Source organism: Neophocaena asiaeorientalis, unplaced genomic scaffold (assembly GCF_003031525.2).
Source record: "Neophocaena asiaeorientalis asiaeorientalis breed wild unplaced genomic scaffold, Neophocaena_asiaeorientalis_V1.1 scaffold209, whole genome shotgun sequence".
Classification (NCBI taxonomy): Eukaryota; Metazoa; Chordata; class Mammalia; order Artiodactyla; family Phocoenidae; genus Neophocaena; species Neophocaena asiaeorientalis.
The window spans coordinates 963,206-973,477 of NW_020172366.1; the positions used below are offsets into that span (position 1 = coordinate 963,206).

The 10,272-nt window shown below is 33.1% G+C and overlaps 1 pseudogene; it reads left to right on the forward strand.

Moving 5' to 3' along the window:
* Positions 1-8,122: 8,122 nt before the first annotated feature.
* LOC112415886 (40S ribosomal protein S6 pseudogene) lies at positions 8,123-8,809 on the forward strand (annotated as a pseudogene).
* The last annotated feature ends 1,463 nt before the right edge of the window (positions 8,810-10,272 follow it).

Below are 10,272 nucleotides of genomic sequence, written 5' to 3' on the forward strand. Positions count from 1 at the left end.
CCCAAATCTGAAGTTATCAAATATTCCTTGATTTGGCCTGTATTCTGCCCTAAAGTAGCATCTGGTCCATTGTTATCTGGGGATATCTGGCCTATGATCTAACTTTTTTTCCTATAAAATATGTCATGTGTGTAGCTTAGTGTCTTTCTTAACCTACTTCCTTTTCATAGCATGGTAGGGGCTGAAAGACCCTTTTTAAAAAAGTTTTGCATTTGAACCTTTTTAGTCCAAGTTGGCATCACTTTCACCAATACAACTTTCTTAAAGATCCTGTGGGTTTCCCATAAACATGACTGGTGTTCCTTTGCTTTCCTCAATCATCACTTATAATTGAGGTAGGTATCTATAAACTTTGGAAATTTCAGGCTGCTGCAAGACAATGTTCTTAAGATTTTTAGAAGACTTTTTGTCTAGTTGAGGGAGTGTACTAGGCATCAATTTAAGTTACTCTGTAGTCTTAATCATTGGTTCTTGCCTGCATCTTAAATTTTCTTTTGACCTTGAGGCTATCTCTTGGTCTAAAAATCTTTTGAAACTTGACAGCCTGGAATTGATAACCAAGTGTTATTTTCTAAATCAGAAAGTTTTGGATCATTTATATTCTCTCTAAATTATTTCTGCAAACTCTAATATTTGAGTTTAGTTAATATCTTTCTTGTATATTACCATTGATAGTTTTAAAAAGCCAATGATACTTCTAAATTTTTACCTGGTAATAATCTTATACCATTTACAAGAATATTATATGCATGTTTTTATGTTCCAAGTCATCACAGACAACATTTTTCAATTATTTCACTATTACAAATGTAAGTTGTCATTTTCCAAGCTTTTCTAACAGTTTCTGTATTGCATTATCAGACTGAGCTTGTTGCTTTATATCAAGTTCAAGCCACATAGTTTAAATTTTGGTTATGGCAGCAGCCCATTTCTGCAATAGTTAATCTGTTTATGCAGCAGTTATCTATTATCACATAACAAGCCATCCCAAAACTTAGTGTCTTAACACAGAAATATGTATACCTTTCTCACAGTTCTGTGGGTTGGCTACCATATTATTTATTTTAATTAATTGGGGGTACACATGCAATTAAAAACTTAAGAGAAGTTTCAAGTAGAAAAAATGTTATACAATGAATTTGTAAAGCCATCAAGTTATGGTTTAATCATTTCAATATTTTTAAAGTTCATCAGATTACTTGTGAATGAATATAATGGAAATTTGGGAATAATCCATAGAAATATAGGCAGGCAAAAAGTTGGCACCAGACAAGTCTTGCAGCTAACATAAAGACTCCAAGCCCAGGTTTTGAGATTAAATAGAAGACTATTTTCTAGAAGACGATTATAAGATAAACAGTAGAAAAATAGGCTGGTCCTACTTTAGGCCATGAATTTATCAATAACTCAAGCATATGATTAAAAGAGATATGTTTAAAACTGAGAACCAATGGTAATTTATAATTAGCTCTAGTATTTTTAGTTTAAAAGAACATCAGGCTTAGAGACCAGGTCCAGGACTTGACAGATCTGGGAACTGGAGTCAGATAGCATCAACTTTAGGAAGAGGTTTAGATTCCATAAACCAAAAACAACATGGCAGTTCATATTAGATGAAGGTAAGTCAGAGACTTGTTTGTCATCTATACATTCAGGCTGTAACTGTCATGTTGTAATTTTTGACTAGGAGCATCAAGAATGTTCATCCATTAGCTGCTTTATTTAATTTAACTTTTTTTTAAACTGATGTATAGTTGATTTATAATGTTTCAGGTGTACAGAAAACTGAATCAATTTATATATTTATATTTATATATTTTTATTTTTTTTTACATTCTTTTCCATTATAGGTTATTATAAAATATTGAATGTAGTTCCCTGTGCTTTACAGTAGGTCCTTGTTGTTTATTTTATATATAGTAGTGTATATCTGTTAATCCCCAATTCCTAATTTATCCCGACACCCTTTTCCCTTTAGTAATCATAAGTTTGTTTTCTATGAATCTATTTCTGTTTTGTAAGTAAATTCATTTGTATCATTTTTAAAGATTCCACATAAAAGTGATATCATATGATAATTGTCTTTCTCAATCTGACTTAATCTATAACAAAGGAGGCAAAAATATGCAAGGGAGAAAACACAGTCACTTCAATAAATGATACTGGGTACTGGACAGCTACATGTAAAATAATGAAGTTAGAACATTCTGTAGCACCATATACAAAAATAAATTCAAAATGGATTAAAGACCTAAATATAAGACCAGATACTATAAAATTCCTAGAGGAAAATATAGGCAGAACACTCTTTGACATATATCGCAGCAATATTTTTTTGGGGATCTCTCTCCTAGACTAATGAAAACAAAAGCAAAAATAAACAAATGGGACCTATGTAAACTTAAAACTTTTGCACATCAAAGGAAAACATAAACAAAACAAAAAGACAAACAATGGAATGGGAGAAAATATTTGCAAATGATGTGACCTGTGACCCACAAGGAATTAATTTCCAAAATATACAAACAGCTTATACAGCTCAATAACAAAAACCCAAAAAAACACAAGAAAAAAAGAGGCAGAAGACCTAAGTAGACATTTCTTCAAAGAAGACATACAGATGGCCCACAGGCACATGAAAAGATGCTCAACATCATTAATTATTAGAGAAATGCAAATAAAAAATACAGTGAGGTATTACCTCACACAGGTCAGAATGGCCATCATCAAAATGTCTACAAATAATAAGTGCTGGAGAGGGTGTGGAGAAAAGGGAACCATCTTACACTGTTGGTGGGAATGTCACTGTTGGTTCAGTGACTATGGAAAACAGTATGGAGGTTCCTTAAAAAACTGAAAATAAACATATGATCCAGCAATTCCACTCCTGGGCATATATCTGGAAAATATGAAAACTCTAATTCAAAAAGATACATGCACTCCAGTGTTAATAGCAGCACTGGAAGCAAGATATGGAAGCAACCTAAATGTCCATCAACAGATGAATGGATGAAGATCTGGTACATATATACAATGGAGTATCATTCAGACATAAAAAAGAATGAATTAATGCCATTTGCAGAAACATGGATGCAACTAGAGATTATCATACTAAGTGAAGCAAGTCAGACAATAATCTTGATTTCTGATGAAAGGTTTTCTGCTTTCTCTCTATTTGAAAATATTAAGGTCATAAGTCTAAATATGTCCTTTTCTTTTACTCCTGCATCTCTTTATAATATTTGCTTAGTCTTTTTCAATTCTCCCTGACTTCTTGAATTCTTTCAGCTATGCACTCTGTTTTGTTTCTCTTCTGAGCAAGGGTTTTTTGTTGTCCAAGTCTGGAGATATTTTTTATAAATTAAAAAAAAAATCTCACTCATAAATGCCCATGGATTCTTCTAATTACTCAATAATCCATAACTTCAAGACAAAGGCTACCTACATTTACAGAATGAAAAGTTTCTTTACTTGACTAAATTAATCATTTTACATTTCCTAAACAAATGAGTAAAATGATTCACATTTATGTACCTCTACTTACCACCCATAACATCATGAAAACTGCAGAAGCGTGCCTGTAAAGGTTTCAGAATATCTTATGGTTATTTTCAGCCATTTAACAGTTTTATCAGATACTGCTAAGTTCTATTTCCTCCTTTAAGACTCATCAAATCTGATCAAATCTCATCCTCACCCTGTTTGTTTTTATCAACATGAAATATTGATAAATCCATTGGGAGTACAGGTTGAACTTGAAAAGGATGGGACACATCTGTGATATTTTCTTCTGAGATAATATTGACAAACCGTGTCTATGTTATTTCTTCCTAGACTCAGGCAACATGAGTTACTTAAGAAAGAAAGAGTAATATTTACCACTGCAGTCTGAGAAGAGTATTCTTTTGAATACAAACAACTTACACTTTATACACCCCTAGGGATTCATTCTTACCACAAAACTGTTGTTTAAAGGAAAAAATAAAATGAGTGCCAAGCTTCTTGAGATATTGGTGCTAGCCATATAATGACCAGAGAAATTTTGAAAGTCCCTGTGGATCCACGTTAAAGAGGTGTCCATTAATCTATGTCCAAATGACTCTCCATTCTTCTCTTAGTTTCTCAGCAATTCTAAAGAAGAAAAACTCCAGGCATTGAGAAATCAATATTCACAGCTTCAGGTTTCTACTTCTCATGGGAGGACATCAACAGAGAGAATTATTAAAACCAACATTAAGTTAGCAACACTAATATCCTATACTTATTCCTTTCATGTATCTGATACATGGCGTGATAAATATCTTTTTTTTTCTTCAAAGATTACCAGAAGCTTGAAAGCAGACCCTGTGCCTTATGTATACGTTTATCCTCAGAGCTGGTATTCAGTCGATTCTTGTTAATTCTTTTATAGAATAAATAGCTGGATAAATGAATGAATGTTTGAAAGAAAAATTGAATAGATATATTACTCCAGCATCATAAAAACACTGATTTTATAAAAATCTGTAATATTATTAGAACAAAAGGATTGCAATGGCTTTAACTTTACTATTTTCATTTTTTTTTAAACAAAATCATGAGTAAGCAGAATTAGAAAAAAATCCTTGTTTAAAAGTGATAAAGGTCTTAAGCTATTTGATATTTTGTCTAAATAACTGAGAAACTTCTAGGACTTTCCCACAATGTGTCAGTATATCATGTAGATCATTGATTTGTAAATGTACCTTAAAATTTTATATTTCCTTAATTAATGGAAGTGAAATATGTTCATAATTCTTTGGAAAGTCATGCCAGATAATTGGTAGCATGGAAAAAATATCATTGAAAAATAACTTTATTTGAGAATGAGTTAGTGGGCCATTCTATGTAAGTAGAAAGATTTGTATAGAACATAGAAAGGCACATTGTGATCAGCCACCAGAGTTTATCTAAAACAAATGTATTATTTACCTGTTAGTAATAAAAAACCTAATATAATAGTGACTTAATCAACATAGAAACATCTTTCTTCCTCAAGCAAATTGAATATGACAGCAGTCTAAAGCTTTTATAAAGGAAACCAGTTTACTAGTATCTACCTAGTCTGCCATACTTAGCATGTTAATTTACTCCAGATTCAATTGTGATAAAAGAAAACTGAAGAACACACCCATTCCTATTAAAGATACTTCTTGGAAAAGACAGCTGATAAATATTCATTCATTCCATTGGCTAGATCTTAGTCACATGACTACAACTATTTCCAAGTAAGTCTTGGAAATACAGTGTTTATTCCAAATGACCATGTATCCAAATAATTCCAGAATTCTATTCCTAAGAAAGAGGGAAGAAAATACTCTGAGGGAAAACTAGTGGTTTCAGCTACAAAATTAGTTAAATGTAAAATGTCTGTTTTTGATTTAACACAGCATTTTGACAGTACTCGGTCTCAGTTTCCTTGTGTGTAGGAAGATGAAATCATATACATAGTTGTTGTGGTTAAACTTAGTTGTCAGCCTGGCTCTCCACTGTACTCAGATAGTTGGTCAAATATTATTCCAGATATTTCTGTGAAGTATTGTTTAGATGAGATTAACATTTAAATTAGTAGATTTTGGGTAAAGGACATTATACTTCATAATGTGAATGGACCTCATCAAATTAGTTGAAGTACTTAATAGAAAAAGACTGACCTCCTCTGAAGAAAAGAGAATTCTATCAGCATACTTCCTTCCAACTCAGACTGTCGCATCAACTCTTCCCTAGGTCCCCAGCCTGCTAGCCTACACTGCAGATTCTGGACTTGCTGAACTCCACAATAGCATAAGCCAGTTTCTTAAACTCATTCCCTCCCTCTCTGTCTCTGTCTATGTCTCTGTCTCTGTTTGTCTGTCTGTCTCTCGCTCCCTGCTCTCCACCCTGCCAGCAAAGGCTAATAGAGTAGTATAAAGTCCAGTTGGTGCTTTAGGGCAAGAATACAAACCAGCAACAATGGGTGTTAGCTACCAAGAGGTTGCCCTATTTGCAAAGTAGAGAAATTAAAATTTAGTAAAGTTGCTAAGTTGTTTCACCACCATCAGACTTTCACAGGTATATGTAGGGTGTTTTTATTCATTGTTAAGGCAAATGCAAATTGTACCACAATATCAAAATTTAGAGATGCATTTGCTCTTGTATTCGTCAAGCCTCCTCCTGTGATTTAAAAAAAAAAATGAAATAGAAGCATTAATGGATATACATGTGTGCTGAAACACTGTAATGGCAAAAGAAGGCAACAATGTGAATTGCGACAAATTTTGGCATAATTGATTTTGCATACTTTATAAAAGCATTCAGAAGAAGCAATTAAAATTATGTCAAATGACTTTAAAGTATTTACATAATGATTGAGTGCCAAAAAGTTTAATTCCTACAATAATACATTTCTGAAAGCATGTGGTTACAAATGTGTATATTTTATAATTTTCTATATGTTTATGATGATATATAAATATGAAACATAACCTTATGTCTATTATTGAGTGTATGTGTGGTTTACGACAATATTTTTGGAGAAAAAGGAAAGAAAAAAATAAAAAAGTAAAGAAACCTCTCAGAAACCTCCTACATATATTTATGATGTCATATATGTGAAATTTGTATGTGTGTGTGTGTGTGTGCTTAGGTGATAAGTAAATTAAGAAATTCGTTAATATTGTTAAGCTGTGTATACTACCCAAATCAATCTACAGATTTAACACAATCCCTATCAAAATATCCATGACATTTTTCACAGAACTATAACAAATAATCTTAAAATTGATATGGAACCACAAAAGACCCAGAATTGCCAAAGCAATCTTGAAAAAAAAGAACAAAGCTGGAGGTATCAAATTTCCTGACTTAAGACTATACTACAAAGCTACAGTAATCAAAACAATATAGTACTGGCACAAAAACAGACTCAGATTGAGGGAACTGAATAGAGAGTCCAGAAATAAACCCATGCACCTATGGCCAGTTAATTTACTAAAAAGGAGGCAAGAATATACAATGGAGAGGGACTTCCCTGGCACAGTGGTTAATAATCTGCCTGCCAATGCAGAGTGTACAGGTTTGAGCCCTGGTCCAGGTAGATCCCACATGCCACGGTGCAACTAAGCCTGTGCACCACAACTACTGAGCCCACATGCTACAACTACTGAAGCCCACGTGCCTAGAGCCCATGCTCCACAGCAAGAGAAGCCACCATAATGAGAAGCCTGTGCACTGCAATGAAAAGTAACCCCCACTGGCCACAACTAGAGAAAGCCTGTGCACAGCAACGAAGACCCAATGCAGACAAAAATAAATAAATAAAAGAAAAGAATATATAATGAAGAAAAGACAGTCTCTTCAATAAGTGGTACTGGAAAAACCAAACAGATACATGTAAACAAATTAGACCATTTCCTCACATCATATACAAAAATAAGCTCAGAATGGATTAAAGACTTAACTGTAAGACCTGAAACCATAAAACTCCTAAAAGAGAACATAGGCAGAACACTCATTAATATAAATCATAACAATGCTTTTCTTAAATCAAAAGAAATAACAGCAAAACTAAATAAATGGGACCTAATTAAACTTAAAAGCTTTTACACAGCAAAAGAAATCATTGACAAAATGAAAAGACAACATTTTTTATGGGAGAAAATATTTGCAAATGATATTACTGATAAGGGGTTAATATCCAAAATATAGAAGCAGCTCATAGAACTGTATATATATATATAAATAGCAGAAGACCTGAATAGACATTTTTCCAAAGAAGACATACAGATGGCCAACAGGCACATGAAAAGATGCTTAACATCATTAATCATCAGAGAAACGCAAATGTAAACCACAGTGAGATATCACCTCACACCTATCAGAATGGCTATAATCAAAAATCTACAAATAAATGTTGGCTAGGATGTAGAGAAAAGGGAACTCTTGTACACTGTTGGTGGGAGTGTAATTGGTGCAGCCGCTATGGAAAACAGTATGGAGGTTCCTCAAACTGAAAATAGTACTACCACTCTTCTTCACGGTGACTTGGAGGCCATTGGCTGCTTCGGGACAAAGGTGAATATCTCTTTCCAAGCCACTGGTTGTCAGAAACTCATGGAAGTGGACAATGAATGAAAACTTCGTACCTTTTATGAGAAAGGTATGGCCACAGAAGTTGCTACTGATGTTCTGGCTGAAGAATGGAAGGGTTATGTGGTTTGAATCAGTGGTGGGAATGACAAACAAGGTTTCACCAGGAAGCAGGTGTCTTGATCCACGACCAAGTCTGCCTGCTACTGAGTAATGGGAATTCCTGTTACAGATCAAGGAGGACTGAAGAAAGAAAGTGCAAATCTGTACATGGTTGCATTGTGGATGCCAATCTGAGTGTTCAACTTGGTCACCATAAAAAAAGGGGAGAAGGATATTCCTGGACTCACTGATACTACTGTGCCTCACTATCTGGGGCCCAAAAGAGCTAACAGAATCTGCAAGCTTTTCAATCTCTCTAAAGAAGACAATGTCTGCCAGTATCTTGTGAGAAAGCTCATAAACAAACAAGGTAAGAAACCTAGGACAAAAGTACTCAGGGTTCAGCATCTTGTTACTCCACGTGTTCTGCAACAAAAACGTTGGCATATTGCTCTGAAGGAACAGCGACTAAGAAAAATAAGGAAAAGGCTACAGAATATACTAAACTTTTGGCCAGGGGAATGAAGGAGGCCAAAGAAAAATGCCAGGAACAGACTTCCAAGAGTCGAGGCTGTCCTTTCTGAGAGCTTCTACTTCTAAATCTGAGTCTAGTCAAAAATGAGATGTTCTAAAGTAACAAATAATAAGATCAGACATCAAAAAAACAATAAATAAATAAATAAAATAAAAATAGCACCACCATATGATCTAGCAATTCTACTCCTGGGTATATAACTGGAAAAAAAATGAAAACACTGTTTTGAAAATATATATGCACCCCAATGTTCACAGCATTATTTACAAAGGCCAAGATTTGGAAGCATCCTAATGTCCATCAACAGATGAGTGGATAAAGAAGATTGTGGTGTGTGTGTGTCTATATCTATATATAATGGGATATTACTCAGCCATAAAAAAGAATGAGATTCTCTCATTTGCAAAAACTTGGATAGACCTAGAGAGTATTATGCTTAGTGAAATATCAGATAAAGACCAATTCTCTATTTTATCACTTATATGTGAAATCTAAAAAGTGAAACAAATGAATGTATGTAACAAAACAGAAACAGACACAGAGAATAAACTAGTGGTTATCACTGGAGAGGGACAAGATAAGGGTATGGGATTAAGAGGTAGAAACTACTATGTACAAAATAGATAAGCAAGTAGGATATATTGTACAGCATAGGTAAATATAGCCAGTTTTGTAATAACTCTAAATGAAGTATAATCTATAAAAATATCACATCAGTCTATTGTATACCAGAAACTAATATAATATTGTAAATCAGCTATTCTTTTATAAATAAATAAACAATTCTTTTTTAAAAAAGAAGATATTGTTGGATCACTGATCACTCTAGCTACAGATTTGTAGGTATATCTATGATTTAACAAAAGAAAAGAAAAACAAGTTGAAGATTATATTTAGAGTATTTTTCTTTAGAAAATAAAGCTATAAAAGACAGCTTTATTAGGATATAGTCATTCATGTAAGTAGATAAACAAGGGAAATTGAAACCACAATTTTTCTTATCTAGTTAGTCTAAAGAGAGTGTGTTAAGAAAGTGTGAGGGTAATATTATAAAATTATGAAAATACACTATTTTAACTCATTTTGGAAGTGTCATTATTTCTAATTTTCAACCAAGTGTTTTAATGCATATTTTAATCTCATGTTTCTTATTTGATTATATTTAATAACTAAAGTTTTCATTAATTTAACTAGACATTTAAGCACAGAAAATGTACAATAATAACTCAGGTACCAGATCTTTAGAAACTCAGTTTAGGGAAGGAAATAAATTGTAAAAATATTGAAAAATATATATAAAAATTTAATACACACATTACATATTACTTTAGAGAAGGAAGAGAAAATGCCTAACTGTCCAGAGAGAACAGGCGATGGTTTACAAAGCAGATGATGTTTGATCAGAATCCCAAAGGATGGGTTGGAGTTCAGTCATTAACAGAGCTAGTGGGATATATTAGGGTGAGTTTAAACTACTCATGGAAGTTTGAGTAATATTAGTTTGAAAATGTAGTCAAGGTTTCAAATATCAAGGGTTTTGTATAACTTAC